The 26,277-nt window shown below is 38.6% G+C and overlaps 1 long non-coding RNA gene across 1 annotated transcript in view; it reads left to right on the top strand.

Moving 5' to 3' along the window:
• Nucleotides 1-25,999, top strand: part of LOC120533853 — a 73,605-nt gene extending 47,606 nt beyond the window's left edge. Inside the window, exon 3 of the long non-coding RNA XR_005634636.1 lies at nucleotides 25,741-25,999. This is a non-coding gene — a long non-coding RNA (uncharacterized LOC120533853). The remainder of the gene's footprint in view (nucleotides 1-25,740) is intronic.
• Nucleotides 26,000-26,277: the final 278 nt, after the last annotated feature.

Genomic DNA, 26,277 nt, shown 5'->3' with positions numbered 1-26,277 from the left:
TGCCGTATTTTTACTCTTTACATGCTGCTTCTATTATTATGAAATAGAGTGTTTCTTTTCACTGTTATGCTGATGACACACAGCTTTACTTGACACTTAAAACACTACAGGGCAGTTCAGCACACCTGTTACGTGAGTATTTAAATTAAATAAAATCCTGGATGGCAATACATTTTCTTCAGCTCAATGAATAGAAAACAGAACTATTGGTTTTCGGAAATGCTGAATTTCCAACTCCTCTATACAATGCTCTTGGTTCTCTGGTATCACATGAGACGAAGAACTTGAGGTTTATTTTTGAGAGAACTTTTAAATTTGACAAACAGATCAATGCTGTGGTTAGATCCTGTTTTTGTCAGTTGAGACTTTAATCAAAGGTCAGGGCCTGTTTACCTCAAGATGATCTTGAAAAAGCAGTTCACGTGTTTATAACCTTTAGGTTAAATTACTGTAATAGTCTGTACCTAGGGGTTGATCAGGCTTCTTTACATTGCCTACAGATGGTGTAGAATGCTGCGGCCCATTTTTTAACTCATATTCACAAACTTGACCATATTTCTCCAGTACTCCCCTTTCTTCATTGGCTTCCAGTTCATTTTGGAATTGATTTTAAAATTGTATTCTTTTTTAAATGCCAAAATGAACTGCCACCTTTTTACCTATCAGATCTTTTAAAAATGTACAATCAAAAGAGGGCACTTAAGTCATCTAGTGGTGTCTAGATAAAGGTATGAACAGAGAAGTGACCGGGCTTTTTTGGTAGCTGCTCCCTCTCTGTGGAACACTTTACCGGAGTATATCAGAATGGCCTCCTCTTTAGTCTCATTTAAGTCATTACTGAAAACATACTTCTTCATGCTGGCTTTTGAATCAGTGGTGTGAGTGAGACATCTTTGTCTTTTCTTTTATTGTCATCTTGTTGCTATTAGATAGATAGATAGATAGATAGATAGATAGATAGATAGATAGATAGATAGATAGATAGATAGATAGATAGATAGATAGATAGATAGATACTTTATTAATCCCAAGGGGAAATTCACATAATCCAGCAGCAGCATACTGATAAAAAAACAATATTAAAGAGTAATAAAAATGCAGGCAAAAACAGACAATAACTTTGAATAATGTTAATGTTTACCCCCCGGGTGGAATTGAAGAGCCGCATAGCGTGGGGGAGGAACGATCTCCTCAGTCTGTCAGTGGAGCAGGACAGTGACAGCAGTCTGTTACTGAAGCTGCTCCTCTGCCTGGAGATGACACTGTTCAGTGGATGCAGTGGATTCTCCATGACTGTCAGGAGCCTGCTCAACGCCCATCCCACACCACGGATGACAAACTGTCCAGCTACGTGCCTACAACAGAGCCTGCCTTGCTCACCAGTTTGTGCAGGCATGAGATGTCCTTTTTTTTATGCTGCCTCCCAGGACACCACCGCGTAGAAGAGGGCACTCGCCACAACCTTCTGGTAGAACATCTGCAGAATCTTATTGCAGATGTTGAAGGACACCAATCTTCTAAGGAAGTATAGTCGGCTCTGACCTTTCTTACACAGAGCATCATTATTGGCAGTCCAGTCCAATTTATCATCCAGCTGCACTCCCAGGTATTTATAGGTCTGTACCCTCTGCACACAGTCTCCTCTAATGATCACGGGGTCAATGAGGGGCCTGGTCCTCCTAAAATCCACCACCAGTTCCTTGGTCTTGATGGTGTTCAGGTGTAAGTGGTTTGAGTCGCACCATTTAACAAAGTCCTTGATTAGCTTCCTATACTCCTCCTTCTGCCCACTCCTGATGCAGCCCACAATAGCAGTGTCGTCAGCGAACTTTTGCACGTGGCAGGACTCCGAATTGAATTGGAAGTCTGATGTATATAAGCTGAACAGGACTGGAGAAAGTACAGTCCCCTGCTGCGCCCCTGTGTTGCTGACCACAATTAAAGACCTTCAGTTCCCGAGACACATACTGAGGTCTGTCTCTAAGATAGTCCACAATCCATGCCACTAGGTGTGAATCAACTCCCATCTCTGTCAGCTTGTCCCTAAGGAGCAGAGGTTGGATGGTGATGAAGGCGCTAGAGAAGTTATTTTACATGATTTTAATTTATTTTCTTTAAATTTTCTGTGATTGATATACATGTGATAAATTTTATTTATTAATAATTGTAGTGCTCTTTGGTCAGCATTGGCTGTTTTTAAATGTGCTTTATAAATAAAGTTGACTTGACTAATAGATAAAGGAGTTCAGTGTGGTTTCATTACCTCTTTGTGGTGGTTCGCACATGAAGCGTCACATCCTAAGTCACAAAGCAGAATCTTCCGAGGTTAACTAGATTCAAAGCAAAAGCACAGCAGTACAGCACATGTGGCGAACACTGGTTACAATGGGATAACTTAAAGTCACACGTGATCACATTAGCTTTCTTTCCTCCCTCATACTGCTTAATTGCATTACTTTTTGTGTCGAGATCAATTGCTTTTTGTCTTGTAATTTTAAGATAAGTATTACTTCTATTAACATTATACAATGTTATAACATTATACAAAGTTATTGTCTGTTTTTACCTGCATTTTTATCACTCTTTAATTTAATTTAATATTGTTTAATATTGTTTTTTATCAGTATGCTGCTGGTGTATGTGAGTTTCGCCTTGGGATTAATAAAGTATCTATCTAATCTAATCTAATCTACTGAGCGTAGTTGAACCTGCTGCAGGTAGTAAACTAAGATTGAGATGAATGAGTCATGGCATACAGAGCTGGTGTGGTGAAAACTGGCATTTGTCAGTGAAACACAGTAGTGGTTGTAAGTCAAATGGTTGTTAAGACGCATAGGTTGTAAGTAAATGACTAACTGCATACAGTATATAGTGACAACTGTTGTGGGGGGGCACTTGGGAACAGAATCAACACTTGAGATATGTTAAAAGCATTTTAAAATCTTTATTAAGTCCAGGAAAGAAAGACAAAAATAATAAAATAAAATAAAAATGGAAGCATGTTCACCCTCTGCTTAACCAACAAACAACTGGAGAATATGTCTTGGAGTTTTGAAAATGCCTATCTTTCATTGAACATGTTGTCAAAGATAGCCAAAAATGTAGCTGTTTTGCTTACATACTATGTAATTATTGCTTACTTGAACAATTAGTCATGTGCCAATGCTGAGTATACAGTAATTAATGGAAATGACACACTGAGAGGAATATCTTAGAGAGGGTACGTGCCAGGAATCATTGTTCAGTTCTGAGTACAGATTTAACATCTTCCTTGAATTAAATACATTGATCTCATGTCATTTTAGCTAGCTTAAGCACACTGGCTTCCTGTCAGATAGAGAATACTCAGTAAACCTCTGCTTTTGGCAAACTCTGGATGTGTGGTTGATGCTTCAGAATGAATGTAGCAGACGCCATTAGGACAAGAGAGAGACAGTACTACTTCCAATAAGTCTGCAAGACATTCCCTCAAGGAACATAACGGCAGGGTGCTCAGGTGGTGTGGTCAGGAAAAATGGTTAAAAAGTCAGAATTGCTTGCTGCTGTTAAGTAACACATAATAAGCATAAGTCTGACAACATTGTTTTAGCAGGAGAACTAGAAAGAAGGCACTCTTAACCCTCTTTAACTCACTTTATAGCTATCTTGATCTTTTATGGCGAGAAGTCCTAAGAGTGTCCTGAGGGATTTGGCTATTTGAGGTCTATATACGGCTCAGGTATTCAGCAACACTAAGGTTAACACACAGAAAAGACGTACAAAGCCAACTACTGCCAGAGGGACTAATAAGTAAGGAAATATATGGTGTTTAGGAGGTGAAGACTTAGTAGTGGGAAAAGTCAGTCAGGGTTGTGTGAGAAGGATGTAAAAAAGTAGGACACTTTGATGGAGATGTAGATAGGTGGGCAAGCCTGCTCAGAATATAAAAACAAAGCTATGCAAGCATTGCCATAGAAGCAATATGTGTTTGTCTAGTTATTTCGACCTCTTAGTTTTCAATTGGGTATCCTTCCTTCAAGTGGATAATTTTTATACCAATGACCATTATCTTGTGTATGGAGGGTTACCACAAAAATTGTCTCTCATGTTATAGGATTTCTTTTCAGCAGCTACAATAGTCAGTAGTGTCCCAATATATAAACAAGGTGTAAGTAATACATACTTATGTTTGTTTCAACATACTGTCACACACGTGCGAGTTGGAGGCAGTCAAAGAGCCTAAAGGTGAGTGAAATCCCGCGAGACAAGGGACTGTCACGTGGTACTTACCTGAATCTCTTTCTACCTGCAGAAAACTGGAAGAAAAATAAAACCGCTCCATTTCCGGCTTCAAAATGGTCACAATGACGTCACTTCTGGTCCACTCCAATGATGTCACTTCCGGTTTCACAATCCATTACTTTTGTCTATTCCTGATGATGCTGGTTCCGTGTTCCCGCCTCCAATCGTCACTTCCTGCCAACCATTTCCTCTCCCATCATACATTCTGTTATATAAACGCCATCTTGTCTACAGTAAATCATTCATTTTGTACTGCAAAGTCATTCTGAATCGCATTCTTTATTTCAGTTGTCTGGATGACAATATTTGGGGACGATCCCCAAACCTTTTTCTATTTTGTGAAGACTCTTCTTTATCACAATACTGAATAAAATAATTTGCAAAAACTGTAGTAAAGAAAATGAAAATGCCACACTAAATTAGTTCAAACACACTGCTTAAAAACAAACAGAAATATATGCACAAGTATTCATAAGGAAAATACAGAACTGAAGAACTTATACAATGTCATCTGCACAATGCTTCAATACATAATATTTAAAAGAAAAGCTGGAATAAAATGTGCATGTTCCTTATTAAAGCATGTATTGCTGAGACACATAACCATTACATAAACATTAAAAACTAAACTTTTTTAAGGTTTAAAAGTATGTTTTTTTATAGCTTGTAAGAAATCACTTAATTTGTCAAGCTTGCCTTCATCACATAGAGTCAAATGTCCTTTATGAAAATTCCAACTTCAGTTATGTGATGTTGGGTTATCTAAAAGCAATTTTTCTGTTTTTCATTAAATCAGACACAAATCCCTTCTTCGGTCAGAAAGACATGAAAGTTGTCTGGAACATTCTTCATTCTACCACACACACTCAGTGATACTCTCCATAGCTGAACCAAGATAAGATACAATTCATCTGCAATATTGCTGACAGCCCCAGCTCTTGAGGATGCAGCTCCTTGTATGGGAACTTAACTGCAGTTTATTTTCGTTGGTAAGATGATCTGTTCTAAATATTTAGAAGCCAATTTATTCCAACACAAATGCAGTAAGAATTTCAGCTCTGCATGATGAATTGTTTTAGAAAATTACATTATATTTCTGTTATCTGTACCTCAGTAAATTATAGTGGATCTTTGCCATGATTTTTCATTTTTTTAATATTGTAACTTAAAAATAACACTTTGTATATAAGTTAGAATTTTATCTGTCTTGTACATTGTCCTGTTTTTGAATATTACAGATGATTTCAATTACTTTCACAGAAAAGAAATATTTTCCAACATCTTAACAATAAGCACAAATCCCCCACTGTGCATGAACTAATCTTTTTAAAAGATTGTGTAATGTTTTATCCATAAATAACAAACATCCATCCATCCATTATCCAACCCGCCATATCCTAACCACAGTGTCACAGGGGTCTGCTGGAGCCAATCCCAGCCAACACAGTGGCTAAAAAATGCATATATGCGTATTAGTGATTAAGAAATCCTGAGAAAACATAAACTTTTGAATGAAACAAATATAAATACCTTGTAAATTCCAGTATTATTCAGCGTCCAGAATCAATAAATTAACACAAATAATTACTACAGTTGAAGTCACTTTAGCATGAATCAATTTTCTCTGCCTAGCAAAATGCCACTGCATCAGTTTTTTGTTTTCTTTGAAATAATCTATAAAACCACAAAATGGACAAGAAAACTATAGCAAAATTAAAATTGTTCTAGCTTGTCTTAAGGCATGTTTTGCTGAAGATTGTATTGAGTAATTCATTTTATTTTGTTGCTTACATTTTATGGTTGTTTCTCTGTATTTAGTATTGTCACGATTCTGTATCCCACTTGCGAAAAAAGACCAATCCCCCTGGTGCCTGCTTTTTGCTGATGAAATTGTGTTCTGTAGCACCAGAAAACCTGGAAGAAGAGAGAAAGTTGGAAGAATGGAGGAGGGCTATGGAGGGCAGAGGGTTGAAGATAAATGTGAAGAAAAAAAAATATATGAGATTTAGTGAAGATCAGGATTTATAAGTTGGTCTGCAGGGAGAGCTATTGAAAAGAGTGAATACATTGAAATATCTAGGATTAGTGGTAGCTCAAGATAGAAAACTAGATGCAGAGATAACCCATAAAGTGAAGTGTGGGTGGGACAATTAGAAGAAGGTATCAGGAGTATTGTGTGATTGAAGAATTAAGATGAAGGTTAAATGTAAGGTTTTTAAGACAGCGCTTAGACCATCAATGATGTATGGAGCTGAGACATGGGCAGTAAAGGGACTGCAGGAAAAACAGTTAGATGTAGCAGAAATGAGAATGTTGAGTTGGATGTGTGGAGTCACAAAAAAGGACAAAATAAGAAATTAGACAAACTAGAGGTAGCTATGATTTTTAGTTATACCCTTCATTTATGGAGTCTTAAGAAAACCACAGTGAGTTGTAGACAGTCTCAGCATGCTCCCATTGCAAACAGTTGTGTACTATGAAGATCCAGACGAATCAATAACAACACTCTTAACACTAGAATTACCAGAGCCTACGAAAAAACTCGTAATTCCGTCCCACCTTAAATCGCTTCTTAAAATCGTTCACAGCTCTCCACCAGCGTCTTTTGTCATCTAAATGTGCTGATAAAGATCAGGCTGCAAGCAGCCGGCTATTCCATCCCCCCACCGACTTAGAACGTGCACAAACTTCTCCCAGCTCATGCCTTGATTGATTATCTGGGAGTGAAGTGGAGTTTTAGAGTGGAAATAATAGATCATTATTTGGAACACACGCATTTCACGTGTGTTCCGTTTGTACAGTAATCCGTGTAAACACATTTTTAAAACAGAAACGTTTTTCATATTGTAGTAGTAAATGACAAAATGTAAGCATAAAATATATAATGTATGAAGCCTAAAGTCCAAATATCAAACACTTCCACAAAAGGTACACATATAATAGAACAAGTATGCTTTTATTCAAAAATATAACAGCAGAAAAAAGCCACCTTAGCATGCCATATTGACACATACTTACTACAGCTACCATGGTAGCATAATGGTATCAGCCGCTGACTAGTATTTGAAAGGTCATGAGTTTGATCCCACATGGTTCACTTTTGAGAAGTAAACTGCTCTTATTCTTACTATTTTAGAATAAAAACATACATTTGATTTCAGTGTGTAACAGCCAGTAATTTATGATACTTGTAAAGGTTAGTTTTTTTTTTTTTTATTCACTTTTCATTCTCAGTCTCAGTCATGTTCAGGACCCTTCCCGACTTCCCCGACACTGCTGTTTTCACATAAAGATGCGCTGTAGCTCTGCAGCGTACTTGTGACTGCATTCTCGTACCAATGCTTGCGAACTGAAGTGCCTGCGTGCACTTTTTGTGGCATTACACGTCTATTTTTTTGAGCATGCCCATGTCGCTCAAACACAGGAACATATGTTGGTGTACAAGAAAAAAAAACAAGTGCACTTTTATTCTAGACTATAAGTGAAGAAAAAATAAAGCAAGTTACAGTAGGCGGTTGATACGACAGCTTACGTGGTGCAATGCTAAGAACTGCTGATTTCCGATCCGTGCTATATAAAATCATCACATTCAAATATTAACAATTTCCACACACCCTTTCTACATTCACGACATGTGTACTTGTTGCAGTCTACACATCTTTCTGTGCTATGGTTCCTATTACACTGAATGAGCACCTGACATTGTACTTTCTTCCCTATATAAATAACATTCGAGTATAGCGCGTCTCCAAATAAATCACATTTGAGTTATAGCGCATCTTTATGTAAAAACAGCATTGTCAGATTTTTGGGGAATCGTGAAAGCGACTGAGAGAATGGAACTGAATAAAAAAAAAAACTGAAATCAAATGTATGTTTTTATTCTAAAATAGTTAAATACATGCAATATTATTTGAAAACGAACAGCGTCAGATCGGGTTTGAATTTACTTGTTCTATTATATTTGTACCTTTTGTGGAAGTGTTTGATATTTGGACTTCAGGCTTCATACATTATATAGTTTATGCTTACATTTTGTCATTTACTACTACAATATGAAAAACGTTTCTGTTTTAAAAATGTGTTTACACGGATTACTGTAGAAACGGAACACACGTGAAATGCGTGTGTTCCAAATAACGATCTATTATTTCCACTCTAAAACTCCACTTTACTCCCAGATAATCAATCAAGGCATGAGCTGGGAGAAGTTTGTGTCTGTTCTAAGTCGGTGGGGGGATGGAATAGCCGGCTGCTTGCAGCCTGATTTTTATCAGCACATTTAGATGGCAAAAGACGCTGGTGGAGAGCTGTGAACAATTTTAAGAAGCGATTTAAGGTGGGACGGAATTACGAGTTTTTTCGTAGGCTCTGGTAATTCTAGTGTTAAGGCCTCTTAAAACTCATTATGACTTCCTATGGTAAAATCCAATTAGCTTTTGTCATGGGAAGTCATAGGTTATATGGTTTGTATGTGTAAGACATAACAGCCAATGAGGACTTAACCAGAAAAGCAATGCACACAAGCAGTAAAGAACTATGGTGAATACAACAGTATAGTGAGTGCCTTAGTCCAGTGGTTCTCAACCTGTGGTATCATCAGTGGTACATGACAAATTTTAATGTGGTACCCTTGGGAACACAAAAAATAAAAAGTAAATTAACGCCAGAAACGGCAAACAAAGGCAGAGAGAGAGAGAGAGAGAAACAGTTACCCGTCAAGAAGAACTTCCAAGGCATGAATTTTGACACGGGATTGCATGTGCCCATTACTTAAAAATCCTGTTTGGTTTAACTTAGAATCTGCTACTGTCGTGGCGAAAAATTCATCATCACCTAAAAATACCTAAATATAAAGGCTATTAGGACTCAAGATAGACAGACAGAGTTTTAAGGATTTATTGCAATAAATCAACACAAAAAATAACAAGGACTCAACCCAATAAGGCCAAATTAGATTGAGCGACGATCATTTCAGCCATTGAAGCTTTTATCACAATTTCTTATCATTTTGGCTCGTTCAATTAGCTGACTCTGCACCTGGTTCAACTGTCCATTGTTCCTCTTGGTGTCTGTTTGGCTTATTCTAATTGGTCTAAGACTGGATGGATGGCTTCCTCTTTCCATCTTTGGGCTTTCCTGATGTAATTTCCTATCTTTTCTGACCTTGCTCTAATGAGCTGGTTTGCTTAACTCCGCTGACTCCCTCTTACTCCCATCCGACCAAATCTTGAGTTTCCATGGGAACCCTTATCATCTCCTTAGACTGGTCTGCTAGTGGAATGTGTTCTCTTTCTATTCTGTTCCCATTTTTTCTAACTGGCCAAGGCTACTAATCCATATACAGTATGGGGTTTCCTCTCTTAGGCTTTCCAAACTTTTTACTATAGTGACCTGAAGCTTAAGCTGTAATTAAAAAGAAGTATAGTATGTGCTTTCATTTGATCAGTGCTTGCCATGCTTGATTTGTCTTATTTTCTACACTAAAGTTAATTGCTAATATATTCTTATAATATTTTTGCTAATGCCTGCATTTGCTAAGATTTTTTCTACATGCATTACAGTGTGACCTTGCTTGTAGCAAAGGCCTTTTGTTGCCTTACTGCTGATTCAGCAACTCAGCTGAATACAGAGGCCCTTTCTGTAAGTTATCTTTTCCTAGCCTTGAATCACAGGTGTCCTCAACTCTTATCCTGTCCAAAACTGGTTTTGCTGCATCTATTAGCTATTCTTTTCTTTACTTTGGAAAATCTGCTGTAAGCCTACAAATAATGCAATATAACTGATTTTTTAGTTAACCATTTGCTAGATCTTTATATTCTATTTTATGCTTAATCTAATGTTTTAGAAGCTTTTAATTACTTTCTATGGCTCGTATATGTTAATTTGCTATTCTCTTATGCTAATAAAAAATTTTCCTTCTACACTACACAGAATTACAAATAAAAATACACACTCATGCATATTGCACAATGTTGTAAAAAATCACCTGTCAGTTCCATGGGTTTAGTGAGTGATACAGTGGTGTGAAAAACTATTTGCCCCCTTCCTGATTTCTTATTCTTTTGCATGTTTGTCACACAAAATGTTTCTGATCATCAAACACATTTAACCATTAGTCAAATATAACACAAGTAAACACAAAATGCAGTTTTTAAATGATGGTTTTTATTATTTAGGGAGAAAGAAAATCCAGACCTACATGGCCGTGTGTGAAAAAGTAATTGCCCCCTGAACCTAATAACTGGTTGGGCCACCCTTAGCAGCAATAACTGCAATCAAGCGTTTGCGATAACTTGCAATGAGTCTTTTACAGCGCTCTGGAGGAATTTTGGCCCACTCATCTTTGCAGAATTGTTGTAATTGAGCTTTATTTGAGGGTTTTCTAGCATGAACCGCCTTTTTAAGGTCATGCCATAGCATCTCAATTGGATTCAGGTCAGGCCTTTGACTAGGCCACTCCAAAGTCTTCATTTTGTTTTTCTTCAGCCATTCAGAGGTGGATTTGCTGGTGTGTTTTGGGTCATTGTCCTGTTGCAGCACCCAAGATCGCTTCAGCTTGAGTTGACGAACAAATGGCCGGACATTCTCCTTCAGGATTTTTGGTAGACAGTAGAATTCATGGTTCCATCTATCACAGCAAGCCTTCTAGGTCCTGAAGCAGCAAAACAACCCCAGACCATCACACTACCACCACCATATTTTACTGTTGGTATGATGTTCTTTTTCTGAAATGCTGTGTTCCTTTTACGCCAGATGTAACGGGACATTTGCCTTCCAAAAAGTTCAACTTTTGTCTCATTAGTCCACAAGTTATTTTCCCAAAAGTCTTTGCAATCATTGAGATGTTTCTTAGCAAAATTGAGATGAGCACTAATGTTCTTTTTGCTTAACAGTGGTTTGCGTCTTGGAAATCTGCCATGCAGACCGTTTTTGCCCAGTCTCTTTCTTATGGTGGAGTCGTGAACACTGACCTTAATTGAGGCAAGTGAGGCCTGCAGTTCTTTAGACGTTGTCCTGGGGTCTTTTGTGACCTCTCAGATGAGTCGTCTCTGCGCTCTTGGGGTAATTTTGGTCAGCCTGGGAAGGTTCACCACTGTTCCATGTTTTTGCCATTTGTGGATGATGGCTCTCATTGTGGTTCGCTGGAGTCCCAAAGCTTTAGAAATGGCTTTATAACCTTTACCAGACTGATAGATGTCAATACTTCTGTTCTCATTTGTTCCTGAATTTCTTTGGATCTTGGCATGATGTCTAGCTTTTGAGGTGCTTTTGGTCTACTTCTCTGTGTCAGGCAGCTCCTATTTAAGTGATTTCTTGATTGAAACAGGTGTGGCAGTAATCAGGCCTGGGGTGGCTACGGAAATTGAACTCAGGTGTGATACACCACAGTTAGGTTATTTTTAACAAGGGGCCATTACTTTTTCACACAGGGCCATGTAGGTTTGGATTTTTTTTCTCCCTAAATAATAAAAAACATCATTTAAAAACTGCATTTTGTGTTTACTTGTGTTATATTTGACTAATGGTTAAATGTGTTTGATGATCAGAAACATTTTGTGTGACAAACATGCAAAAGAATAAGAAATCAGGAAGGGGCAAATAGTTTTTCACACCACTGTATAACATTCAAGTGAAGTCAAGTTGGGGAGCGTGCACTGGTACAATGCATTGCCGCACCCACTACACGACGAAACAACTCGGGATCCCAGTTTGCAACCCACCAGGCAGACACGAGGTCCAGTCCTACCCTCCAGAAATGACCCTCCATCTGCCGCAGCCAGGTGTTGTGGGTGACCCCTTGGCCTGGTCCAGCCACTCTGATCCCCAACAATGAGGATCTTACGAGCTGGATCACCCTCGGGGAAACATGCCACATGGCCGTAGTGCCGTAACTGACGCTCCCTCACAATGCAGGTAATGTGCCTCATTCGGGACTCCATGAGCAACCGCTAATTCGATACAAAGTCAAACCAACGGTACCCAAGGATTTTCTGGAGAGACACAGTACCAAAGGAGTCCAGTCTTCGTCTCAGATCACTGGATAGCGTCCATGTCTCGCAACCATATAGCAAGACAGGAAGCACCAGGACTCTAAAGACTTGGACCTTCATCTTTTTGCAAAGATATCAGGAGTGCCACACACTCCTTTTCAGCAACCTCATGACCCCCCATGCTCTCCCAATCCATCTACTGACTTCATAGGAAGAGTCAGCAGAGACATGAATGTCACTGCCAAGGTAAGTAAACCTCTCAACAAGGTCGACACTCTCTGCAAACACACACAGTGCTTATGGCTGTGCCCAAGAGGTCATTAAAGGCCTGGATCTTGGTTTTTATCCAGGACACTCGCAAGCCTAGACACTCAGACTCCTCACTCAGTCTCTCAAGCACCACGATCAGAGCCTTCATTGACTCCGTGAAGATCACAGCATCGTCAGCAAAGTCAAGATCCGTGAATCTTTCTTCACCAACAGATGAATTCCATTCGACTTTTAATACAATGCCACATACAAAATAAAACAAGTGAATCTTTTCATTTATCCTCAGGAAATTTAGCACATGTAGACAAGATAAATCAGGTTCTAATTCTTGACATATCATGTACTGACTTTTCTACTTGCTATTCTATATCAGATCACACTATAGTTTAATATATTAAAAAATTATAAATTAAAAAACACATTACCTGCACGTAATACAAATAACAAAGACACACACATAGGGACAGAAAAGAAAATCTAGGAAAAAAAGATGTGCTGAGATTGTAGCTAGGCTCAAACTATGATTTTGTTTCATGTGATGCAAATACAAAATTTTGGAACCTTAAAGAAAACTGTATGATCAGTCCTTCGCTGCAGGTCTTAAACATAACATTAAACAGCAAGCTTCAACAACTGCAGTCATTAAATTTTAGTTGCACTGAGTCCATTAGTGTTATGCAGGACTTGAAGAAGAAGCTCAATAAAATCATATAATAAATAATAATTGTTAGGCCTCTTTTTGCTTTTTTCAGCCGTTCATTATACTTCAAAGACCAATCTACCCCACTTCTTATGCCAAGGTCTCTCTTGAAGACTGCGTTGTGACTTCTTTATTTAAAATCTTCTGTGCCTATTGCCCTGTGATGAGTTACCACCCATATTTTGTAATGTTTCAGATATGATAATTCCATCCTAGAAAGGAAAACAAAATGTTAAGATCTGAGATTATAAGCAACATGACATAGCACTCTAAATCCTGTTTAATATAATTCATTGTCACAAAGGTCTCGTGGAAGAATAGGTTGCAAGGCATGAAGCAGCCTTTGTTTAGATGCCAGCCCATTATAGCTTTCTGTATGTCACCTTCACAACTATTTTCCAGCATACTTGAGGAAAACGTCTGCTCTGAAGTGAACTCCTCCATTGCCCATCACCTCCTCCCTCTCTAGCAGTCCCGTGGCACTCTTGTGATTTGATTCATTTTCTTTGGCCAGCTGTTCAGAACCATTTCCTGATATTTTATCAGGGTTTCATTAGCCTTTGCTTAAGGGATTTTTGTTTTCCCTTAGGCTTTGGGGTAGTATTCATTTGGGGGTATGCATTGACTGCTTCCAAAGAAGATAAATAACAGAAACATAATAAAGGGAAGTGACCATACTGTCCATGTCACTCTTTTTTGGTTAACTTAAAAGCGGTAATTTCAGATTTTCATGTAGTCATTTTCTCAAAGTCAGAATATTAGCCATATGACTGAATAGTTTTCTAATCTTGATCCATTCTGTCCCTTGTTTTCAGCATACCAGCTTGAATACATTTCCGTAGGACATTTCTACCTGTGGAGCACATCCATAGCTATTAGAAGAAATACTTTGTACAAAACGCACTCCCCCAAAGAAGTTACCTATGTCTAGAATTGACCTAAAGTGTAATGCATTATGCCAAAGAGCACTACAGCAGTTTGTGAAGTAGGCCTTCATTCCTGTCTTATTGATTTTTTTTTTATTTTCCTTAACTAAAAACTCGGAAACTGAAATTTTATAAAGAATGCATAGAAGTTTTGAATTACAGTATTAAATTCAGTCAATTCATGGCAGAGCACACTATTTACATGCTGTAAAAATGTAAGTAATTTCCAAATAGTATAGAAAAACAATGTATGATTATAGAAAAGTAAAATAATACAAATAATATTGCACTAACGCTTCCCCAGTTGTTTGTGATTTTTGCCCCTCCTGAGTCTCATCTAGACTCTCAGTTTAACTTATCATCTGTCACATTTTTTTTTGGAACTGGGACACGACCCATGCCTAATTATGCCAAAGGGAATTCAGTGCTTGCTCTGTGGAGTAACTTGGAATCTGACCAGAAATGCAAGAATGATGTTAGATCACAAGTCATTGCCTATGTAATATATTATTAAAGTGGTGGTAACCAATGCATAGGAAATCTAAGTGTATTTTATAACATTTTGGTTAAACTGAGGTTAATCTAAAAAGTGTGGTCATTTTTTCTAAAACAAGAAAACACCGTTATTTCATATGCACACTGTTGTAATGGCTAGAATTTGCGGCATGCTTGGCTCTTCTTTGCAGCCTTGAGAAGAGAAAGGCATCTCATTGCGTGCCTTTGTATATAGTGGAATTTTTAACACAAATTTGCACAAGCACATCTGCAAGATCATAATGTAAACCCATATGGGGAATTGCAGGTGAAGATGTTTTACTTTGCCAAAATTGCAAACAGCATTCTTTATGTTGAATGCAGACAACGTCAAAGAAGATTCCAGTAAACAATTGATTGCCACTGTGTTATATTGTTAGTACTAGTCCTCTTCAATAAAGTGCTTGCAACACTAAATTATCCATTTAAATTCTTACACCTGATATAAATCAGATGTTAGAAATTCCTTGCCATGCTATAATAAGTCTGCAGTGGGTTGGCACCCTGCCCAGGGTAAGTTTCCTGCCTTGTGCCCTAGGTTGGCTGGGATTGGCTCCAGTAGACCCCCGTGAGCCTGTAGTTAAGATATAGTGGGTTGGATAATGGATGGATGGCTATAATAAGTATTTTATCCCTTCTAAGTGCCAGACACACAAACATACAGTACTAACAGTCACACACACATATATCAAACATTTCATCTACATTCAGCTTAATGGCTCTCTGGAGTGCTTTAAAAAAGTATACACATTATTATTCTTTTTTTAGATGAAAATTAAATAAAGGAAACATTCTTTAAACTAGAAACTAGACTGCCTATATTTATGAAAATAAATGTGCATTTTTCACCACATATATAATCAGTTTTTAGTATACACAGCAGCGCTAAAAGCAGATGTTAAACTCACAAGCTCATGAGTGGAATAAAATTAAAACTTCAATGCAGGTAGAGTACTAAAGTGATTACTCTCTTTTAGAGATAAATAAGGCTACGTTCACATTATCGAGCTGAAGTGACTGAGATCCAATTTTTGGCCTATGTGACACAAATCTGATGTTTTCAAAGTCACTTTCGTATGTGGTCCTCGTTGGGATATGTATGTGATTTGTGGCCATGTGACATGAATGAGAATAGTCAGATTGGAATTCATGTGTTTGTTTTTGCTTATACACATGGGCTCAGTGTTGTCGTCATCAGTCAGCACCAGCAGCGTGACAAAATGACAATGGAGGAGAGCTACAGCTGTGAAAACAGTCACAGTCGCACCACTGCTGGCTTCTTTCTTGTACCCTGCCATCTCTTGGTGTAGAAGAGTCAGCAATAGTTACAAAAAGTAGCAAAAGCTAACCGTCTGGCTTTTTTTGTCTTCTAGACCTACAGCTGGCAAACTTTTTGCCTTCCTCCATAGCAAAATGAGATGCATACACTAGCTACTGGTGTGCCTATTTTGTCGGTTTTCATACTATGAGTCGTCTCACAAATGGTTTGTGTGCAAACTTATCAATACAGACAAGTGTGCCGTTTCGGAGGACAGTTGCATTCACATTAAAACTAGATACAGGTCACTTGTAGTTGTGAATATGAATGGTCAAGCTAGGCAAATATGATGTGAGCAAAAAATAGGAATTGAGCAATGAACATAGCCTTGGAGCGGTGTAACCACTAAAGACAGGAGATAGCAGGAGCAGGAGTAATGCGGTCAAAGCATACTGAGGCACCACTGCCTGTAAAGCGAGAACCGATGCTGGACAGGTCACCATTCCATCCCAGGGCACACACACACATACCAATACTCACTCATACAGGGTTAATTTAGAGTCATCTAGTAACTTATCATGTAAATCTTTCATATGCCAAATGAAACCCAGACTACCTACAGTTAAACCTGCATTAAATAAAAGATAAATATGTTCATACAGGTAATACAAAGGCAGGATTCTGAAGTTGTTAGGCAGTAATGCTTATCACAGTGCCACTGTCCTGTCCAAAACTTCAAGAGAAAAATAAAATAGATGTTTGCCAATACTTTCAAATTAATACATTGTAGCTATATATTTCAATGATTCCAGGCTTTCAATGCAAGTTGAGTTAATCGGTTTTGGTAGTTGCTCTTGCAGAAGAAGTCCATCCATCCACCCATCTATACATTTTGTGAAACTATTTTTTCCAATTCTGGACAGAAAGAAAGAACAAATTCTGGATGGATTGTCAGTACAATTACACAACAATATTTATTCATGTACTACCCATTCATAGTGGCACTTTTCAGGTTGTAAAAAGAAAACTGAAAACTCACAGAAAAGCTACATGGACTGGAGATAAGTTAGAATTATGCCAAAATAAAATATACAGTAAGCGCAGTTACATTGTTGGCTAAAATTCATGGCCTAAGCAATTGTCTCCAGGCAGCAAAAATCATTTGAAAGGAATAATGCTGAACTAGAAACACACACCTCGATATCAATAAGCAATTGTTTCATGAAAAAAATGTTCTGTTTATAGGTTTATTAAAAACTAATGTAGCTCATCCAAAAACTGCAGAAAGAATATAATATTTGAATATAGGTTTGCATACATTCATAATGTAGAGTACCACAAGGAGGCTACCACGGCAGACAGACATATACAGTTAATATAAGCAAAAATGATACTCTGTTCTATCAAACCTCTCCTCTAATTTCAAGAAAATGATTAGGTGCTATTAGAAAATATGAATTTATTTGTAAGAAAAACTGTTCATGGAGCTCATTTCACACATGTACAATGCAAATGTTATACAGATTTAAATGAAGATAATAGGTGGATGCCATGGGAATAGAAGAGCTACTGTTGCTAAATGCCATTACCAAACATTCCCAAGCAACAACTGGAAGCACAGATCTCAGTTCTGAATATGGAGTTTAATTTATGCACTCAAATAACTTTTAAGTTTTTCCATGTTAACAGCTGATTACTATGACTTTTTATTGAACAACATGCAGTGTACAAGTACTACAAACCAAACTGCATAAAGGAAAGGTGCACAAAACCAGCAGCCAACGGTCCTATAGAACAATATTACATACTCTGATTACAGCGATTAGGCATACAGGATGTTGAAGAAGTCTATTAGTGTGAGTCTGAATGACGCGTGGAGGAAACAGGACTGTAGTCAAGGCACACATTTTACAGAATGAACTAGACTGACTGATTGGGTCATGGCTTTTGAATTCTACATCAATGTAATAAAAATGTATGGACACTGACGGCCTGGTAACAGTCCATGTCACACAGAAAAGGGAATAACACCACAAAGATACATCCTCAGCTGAATTCAATGTCTCATCTCCTGATCAGGATGCTGCATTTAAAAAAAAGAAATGTATTTACTAGAATGTGTGCTGCTCAGAAAAAATGCAATACATACCGAACTCCTAAGACACAGGAGTTGTTTGATATGATGCTTGACAACATCATCAACTACCTTTTAATGACGTTTTATATAGGCTGTAAATATGAGCACTAAATCATAAAGAAGTAGAAAAACAAGTCTAGGTCAAACTGGGTGGTGGTGGAAAGTGGGGGGTAATGATTACAGCAAGTTGCAAAATATGCTGATGTTTCTTCTTTCTAGTTTCATATTCTATCAGGATTTCTCCTTGTTCTAGTAGCTGAAATATTGCCTGCCACCACAGTAAACTCTGCTCCTTTTAAAGTCTATTCTTGATGATACATGACATTACATCTCTCTTGATTTTCTGTTGCTATTTAAAGTGTAGGAACACTGGATTACTGCTGAAGTAACAACTAATTTTATATTAATGTTCCAAATGTAGCCAGTTCACAGAAGAAAAAGAAGAACTTTGGCTCATCGTAAAGTTAGAGTGCTACAAGGAGGCTACGATGCAGACAAACCTATACAGTTAATCTAAGCAAAAGTTATACCTCATACCAGATTCATTTCCATAAAGGTTCTTCTTTCATCATTATAGAGTTTAATTAAATAAATCCACTGTGATCCCTGCTTATTGCTTTTGTTACACCTTTTTGTAGCTGAAGTGCTGGCATTCAGCTGCCTATTCTATCGATCTTCTTTCACCTTGCTTCACATTCTCCCTTTCCTTAAACTATCTTTAATTATTCCTTTCATACACACAAGTGTGGGGAGTGTCTCATGGGCTTTTTAAACATAGGTGAATGAGGAAGGGTGATGCATGGTTGCTGATGCAGTTTCTGGTTCCGTTTATAAAGTAGAGGAGAAGTCCCAGGAGCATGTCTGACGTCACTTTTACCTAATCATCACTAACACTGCTTTTGCTGCTCCTCTGGATATATAAACCAGCACCACATTATGAATCAGCATTCATTGTGGAACAGTTTTATAGAAGAACTAGCCAACCCGCAGTGTATCATACACCGCATAATCAGGCCGGTTTTTTAATAATTTTTAAGCACAGGGAGAAAATTCGAAAAATTTGAAAAATCGGTAATGTAATAAATCAGCAAGAAAAGCAACATTGTAACAATACACGGAACGAACCAACACACAATCGTCCAGTATGCACTGCCTGCTCATGTGCCCACCTCCAACTCATCACTCGAGTCGTTGTCATCTTTGTACAGTCCAGATGCAGCTGTGACTTTTCATTGCTCTGTGCAGTTTTGGCTGCCTTTCTATATATCATCCACCAAGACACCCGACCACGGTAGCAGCGAGGTGGGACGGGGGTGTGTACAAAGTGTAGGAGCATCTAAGAAGACGCATGTTTGTTGTGGATGCGAATTGCTGTATGTAGCGTGTAAAACAGTTTGCTATGGTGCACGTGGTCGTGCGTTGTAACCGAAAACTCGGTTTTTAAAGACTGCTCACTTCATTGTGTATATGACTGTAGGTGAATGAAAAGATGCAACTCTGAAGAGGGCAACATACAATACAGCGTTTTACACGCTGCATACAGTGATTCACATTTGCAACAAATTGTTTTACACGCTGCATACAGCAATTTACATCCGTGACAAACATGCCTCTTCTAAGATAGTCCTGTCGCATCCAGCCTCGTTCTCGAAGCATACACACCGCCTGGTCATGTGGTGTCTTTGTGTTAACCGGTCAGGCACAGAGAAGGTCAGCTGCCGAGAGAGCGTCTCGACTATTGCAGGGCCTGCATTGGTGAAGCACGTGAGACGGTAATGAAACAGAGGCACAGGGCTTATTGTTTTTTAAAGACTGCTTCCTTCATTGGGTTTTAACCAATGCACGGAACGAACCAACACACAATCGTCCGTGCGGCGCTCAGGCGCGGAGGGTGGAACGGGAGGAGAGGAGAAGGACGTCCACTCCGCTCCCTCCATCATGCTAGTCTGCTGATTTCTCGTTCAGTATACACTGCCTGCTCATGTGCCCACCTCCAACTCGCACTCGAGTCGTTGTCGTCTTTGTACAGTCCAGATGCACCTGTGACTCACATAGACTTTTCATTGCTCTGTAGCGTGTAAAACAGTTTGCTATGGTGCACGCGGTCGTGCGTCGTAACCGAAAACTCGTTTTTTTAAAGACTGCTCACTTCATTGTGTTTTAACCTCAGTTGTAAAGGAATGTTTTAAGGATCCCATGGGATACCCCTCGCAAACAGTTTTACATGCTGCATATGGCGATTCACCTCCTGCCTCCATTAACAGTCAACATGGGTCGGGGCTGCATGTGACCTCTATGACAGACGAATATAAATGACGCCTGTTTTTCTATGTCGTCGCGTCCGAGTTGGTGGGCGTGGCTCTGTGAGTTGTCGTATCCAATGGTCTTGGAGTTGGTGGGCGTGGCTCCTTCCTGCATGCACCATAGGTGTCTCACTTGTCAGCAGCTTAGTGAATCCACTCCCCTTCCGGCGTGCTTTCCATGGGTGTCTTGCCATAGTGAATTATATATATATATAGATAGATAGTGCTTCCACCAGCAAAGTTTAAAACCAAGGTCCACAGAATGCAAACCACAATGGCTTTATGTCCTTTTTGTTTTTGTTCACCATGGATATTAGCTGAGATTCATATGCCTGGGATTGCTCCAGCTCTTATATAAAAAATCAATCAACCAATCATATTAGTATGTGGCAAGTGGCTGGGGGTGGTACCCAGCCGGGACACCCAGAAGGACCGGAGGAGGGATTATGTCTCCTCCGGGCCATGAGGGGGTGAATGCCCTGGTGGCTTTGGGGACCACGGGAACAGAGCTTAGAAGCTCAACCCTATAGGGGCCTGTGGTCACCGCCAGGGGGTGCCCAAATGCCTGAGGAGTCCTGGCCCTCAGCACTTCCGCCACACCCGGAAGTGCTGGGGGGAAGAAGACCTGTGACACCCGGACACAGCCGGCACTTCCGCCACACCAGGGAGTGCCGCCCAGCGCTTATTGGGAGGCACCTGGAGCATGTCCATGTGATTATAAAAGGGGCCGCTTCCCTCCATTCAATGGCTGGAGTTGGGTGGAAGAGGATGGAGCTCGGAGGAGAGGAGTGGAGGCGGTCAGAAGACAGAGAGGCATTGGAAAGGCCTGGACTCCAGGGTGATTGGTGCAGGGGCACTGGGTTCTGTGTTTGGACATTGTAAATAGTAAAATATGAATAAACCATGCGTGGTGCTTGAACCATCAGTGTCTACCTGTCTGTGTCCGGGCTGTTCCCCACAGTACAAATTATTTTCCTCACTCTGGTTTATTAACACATTTATTCACTGAATGGGATTTAATGGCTTAATGGCATATAATTAGATTTTTGTTGCAGTTTTTGGTCATTTCTGTTTAATTCCATTTGCTGATGCTCCACCAGATTAAAAACTGGCAGTTTACAGCACGGCACACATCTAAAATGGTACTACCAAATAGCAAAGCACATAGCTAATGCTGCAATGCTAATCAGTACAGCTCTTCACACTTCACCTGGTATACCACCTATTATCCAACATGTTTGCACAATTTCCTAAAGGTGAGTTTCTACTACTGCATCACTAGGGTATGTACCATGACAGCCAATAGATCTTGCCCGAAGAAGGGGCCTGAATTGCCTCGAAAGCATGCATATTGTAATCTTTCTAGTCATCCAATAAAACATGTCATTTTGCTTAACTTCTCATTACTACTGCATCGGTGTTTGTAGCCTTTAGATTAACTGAACTCTTTCAGAGTATTGTGACCAGAGGCAGCCTTAGGGGTGTGCGGGGCCTAGGGCTGACCAACCCCACACGGGGCCGGTTACGTCAAACGCTGTTACTGGTATGTGTGGACTGTATAAACTTGCGTGTGAATTTAATAAAAATGATGTTAAATACAGAGGATTTTCTCATTACAGTGTTCAGTTACATTTTTGCAATATAACACACAGACTTTATCAAAATATAACTGGAGAATAACGAGACAGGAACGGGAGACGCAGACCTCTAAACTGGGCCCCCTTAAGCGTGGGGCCTGGGGCCACCCACAAATGCTGCTCTTGAGTATGACGTAGAGGCCATAAAAAGATGCACTTTCACTTTCTGGACAAGGTTTCATTTCAAAGAAAGCACATTTTTGTACAAATTGTAGTCAGAAACATGCAACACTTATATCTCAATGTAAAAAGAGCATTTAAAGTGTTGCTCTTGCTAATGCAATTGGTCTTCCCCCAGCTACAATGCTAATGTCTTTCTGTTCAGTCTTGAATGTGGCATCCCCATCCCCTCTAGCGCGGTAGCTCTAATAAGATGCTTTTGAAATTTATTAAGTGTGAAAAGACTGAAATGGAGTAAAATTTTATTGATGATTAGTTATTTTTTTTCTGTGTTTTAAATCTCTTTCTACTTCTTCAAAAATAAAGTGTGTTCTTCAAAAGTATTTAAAACTATTTACTGATTGCATTTGTGCAATTCAGAACTTTTTTAAAATGTTAGAGTGTACAGCAAACAATGTCAATGAACATTCAAAACTTTTTATAGTAATAAAAACAATATTTTTATTACAATCAGCACATGTATTGGATAGGTGTTCCATCTATGACCGTGGTCCTCAGTTACAGTCCTGGAGGGCTGCTGAGGCTGCAGGTTTTACTTCAACTAATTTCTTTATTAGAATGCATTTATTTGCTGCTAAAGTAACATACTTGTTTTGGGCTTAATTTTAGTTTATTCACCTGTTCTGATTCAGAACCAAGGATTAACTTTTATTTGTTTCCCATTTTGCTAACCAGCCTCCAGTAAATAAGAACAGGCAAATGACAAAGGCACTACCAGCTCTCTAACTGACTTACTCTCATCTAAACCTGTGTATATGCATCATGACATACTGTAACTGTGCTAATACAATGTTAAGAAGTAAACAAGAGTGAAAAAGAAATCACCAAGAACAAATCTTTTCTGGTCCATGAAAAACTGGGACAGTGTTTACAGAAAAGCAAAATCTACATTGTGACAAAGCTTTGTGTTATCAGAAAGAAAGCTCTAACAAGCTATACAATTAAATACCGAGTTTCATTCTCAGCAAGGACTGGCTTCTAATTCACAAACTGGCTGAACCAGAAAATTGCAGCCAATGTAGCCCTATGGGACTGTGACTGAGGAACCCAGATCCAGGACTTGCATTGTTCATGGCATATCTAAGGTGGACACTGCCCTGCATTTAATTGCATTGGACCAATATACAGAATAAAATATCACATTTAAAAAGATATTCTTAGCATAAAACAATATTTTAGAAAGTGAGTTCAGTTACTGTACTTAAGTGAGGGAATTATTATAACCAGAAAAAGGCAGAGAGCATTCTGGCAGCTTCTTTTCAGTTCATAGATCAAGGGAAACCTTTATAATAATGAATTAACAAAAAGTACTTTTGAAAACTTTTAAGTGAATCTTGGATAAAAATGGGAAACAAAATCTCAATTCTAGCCAAACGCACATCAACTATGATGGATAAAGTGGTGTTGACTCAAGGAGTTGAAACGTGTTTGTCTTTCATTGGAGAAGCCAGCTTTTCCCCGATTTCAACAGTTGTGATGGATGCATTATTTATTCTTGAAGCCAGGGCCTCAAGGTGGATTAACTTAAAGAATGAGCTGCAGAAGTGGTGGAGAGATACCAAATCAGGGTGTTTCCACATAGGAGCAATGAAACGTGTGGCAGCAATATACTGCAAATGAGAAGGAGAAGCCATTTCTGAAAGGAAGAAACAGACGTATTAAAAGTAATAAGGTGAAGGAAATTTGGAAGGTATAATGGCAATTGGAAAGAGCAAAGGAAAATTATGTAAAGTTTTTATCATTAAACATGGTGCTGTAAAATCTTATATGCTTTTGTTGAATATAAAGTCAAGTAGCGTTAAGTCTTAGGAAAACACTGGGGAAGGAAGAATTTTCTAATAGTTATCCTCATTACTGTCTTAATGTAATTTTATATCCTTTATAGTGCCAAATTTTTATCATTTGATCTGCCCAGTATGTCATGTATCATGACACAGTACCTGGCTACATGATGATTTTTTTTGCCGTTTCTATTAAAAATTAAAATCCAGTTAGACAAGCCCTAACAAATGAATCTGGGCTGGGTGGTAACCCTTGGATACCAGATGGCTCAAATAATCTCAACTGCCTCCTCAGAAATGTTGGTGCTTCCATAACTGTAAACTTACTTAGGTAAAATGTTAGCAAGAAAAAACTTGCAGAAATTCCAGTACAACCCAAAAAGCTCTTCTATTTTTACTTCATTACTAAAACTGTCATATCTCATCTGTATCAATGGAATTCTCTCTTCAACAATTTTGCTTTACAAAGTTTAAACAGAATACAATAAGCCAAAAAAGCATTAACTAGATACAAGACTCAGATCATGCAAAATGATTATCTAACACCTCTGTTGGCTCAACTATTCTGCCATCCTGTCAGATATACAGGGTGGGCCAAATCTAATTATGCAGACCCAGATCATCTGGATGACTTACCCAGATCATCTGGATGACTTTGATTTATGCAAAGACGATTTTTCATGTCGTCAGTTTGCACAATTCTCGATGGTCCGGGATTTTTCAGGTGATTTTCTATGTAATAAAATTAATATGTTATAGCGTAATGAAAATTGCAAAATTAGATCTGGACCACCCGATACTTGCATTTATACTAATTGCAAATCTGTCAACATCAAAATCCTAGAATATCTGCAATATTTCCCATTTCAACTCACAAGACAAATATGACCTTCAGAAGCCAAACTTCTGGCTGTTCCAAAGATTTGCTTTGCTTTGACTATACTAACTACAAAAAAGGTAGACAGTTCAAGCAATTTAGAGTGAGGAGAAAGAAGAGGAGGGCAAAGCAAAGGGCAAGACCAGGAAAGAAAAGGAGAAGAGATATGTCAGAACCAAAATGCAAACCAAAAAATTAAAGTAAAAAAAAAAGCAGATTTTGTTTCTATAACCAGTAACCAAATATCAAATCAATCTCAAGTAGGCAAGTTTTGTCCAATCTTGGATACAAAATGGCCATCAACACGACCTTTAACCTATACCAATAGACCCCTGATGTTATGACCTTATAGGCTATGCCCCTAGCTAACAGAGCCCATATCTTGACAACTGAATCCACACAATTGTTTCTAGAAGGGTTGACATTGACTGCCAAAGTGGACAATACAATTTTTCACTGTGGTACAACTCCTGTACAGTTCATTATAAAACCATTGTTTTTTTGATTATTTTACTACACATGTATACAGGGACACTTGGCCAGACAACAAAAACGTAAAATAGGTGGAATCCCGTTATAAGGATAGTCAACGGACAATAAAAATATTTTGTTATAATGAATATGGGGAAAATAATGTTGTGACCAGGGCTGCCAGCGATTCACCATGTCTAACGGCAGCAGTGCAAGGACAGCTCCATGGCTGCTCTGTCATGTCTGGTAAACAGTAAACCAAGGGCAAAGCAACTGGTTGTCCTCTGTAGGATCAGGTTTACCGCATACCATGCTTGTCACACAATGTTTAACATTTGACATCAGGATTTTATCTGCTCTTCCTCACACTCTCCTTATCTGTCTTCTCCAGACTACATCTGCCACAGTGGTTGATTCTGAGCCACTGGTGTTCTTCTAATCTGAAGATGGGAGCTAAAGCAGGATGATGGCCAGTGCTGCAGCTCCTATCAGTTCCTGTTCTGAATGAAGTCTTGAGACTGCACCTGCCTTCTCTACATAGTAATAAAGTACCTGTATTTTCCTTGCAAAACCTGGACTGAACTTGTGTCTTGTGCAACTCTGTGACCCAAGCTTGAAAATACCTGTATAAAAAAACAGCACTTCTTAAACTGCAAAAATATTTTATTTGAAAGCAAGACATTAGATGGAACCCTTTTAATAAAAATACAGGTATGAAAATACAGAATGAAAACTAGATATTACATGTAGTTTTTATAAAAATAGAAATATAGGTATGAACACTAAATGAAAACAAGACGTTAGATGTAACTGTTTTATAGAAATACAGATATGAAAATACAGAACTAAAATGAGACGGTAGATGTAACATTTTTTTTTATTAGAAATACAGGTGTGAACACAGTGAAAATGAGACATTAGATGAAAT

Source organism: Polypterus senegalus, chromosome 8 (assembly GCF_016835505.1).
Source record: "Polypterus senegalus isolate Bchr_013 chromosome 8, ASM1683550v1, whole genome shotgun sequence".
NCBI classification, from domain to species: Eukaryota; Metazoa; Chordata; class Cladistia; order Polypteriformes; family Polypteridae; genus Polypterus; species Polypterus senegalus.
This window is presented reverse-complemented; position numbering and strand designations above follow the sequence as displayed.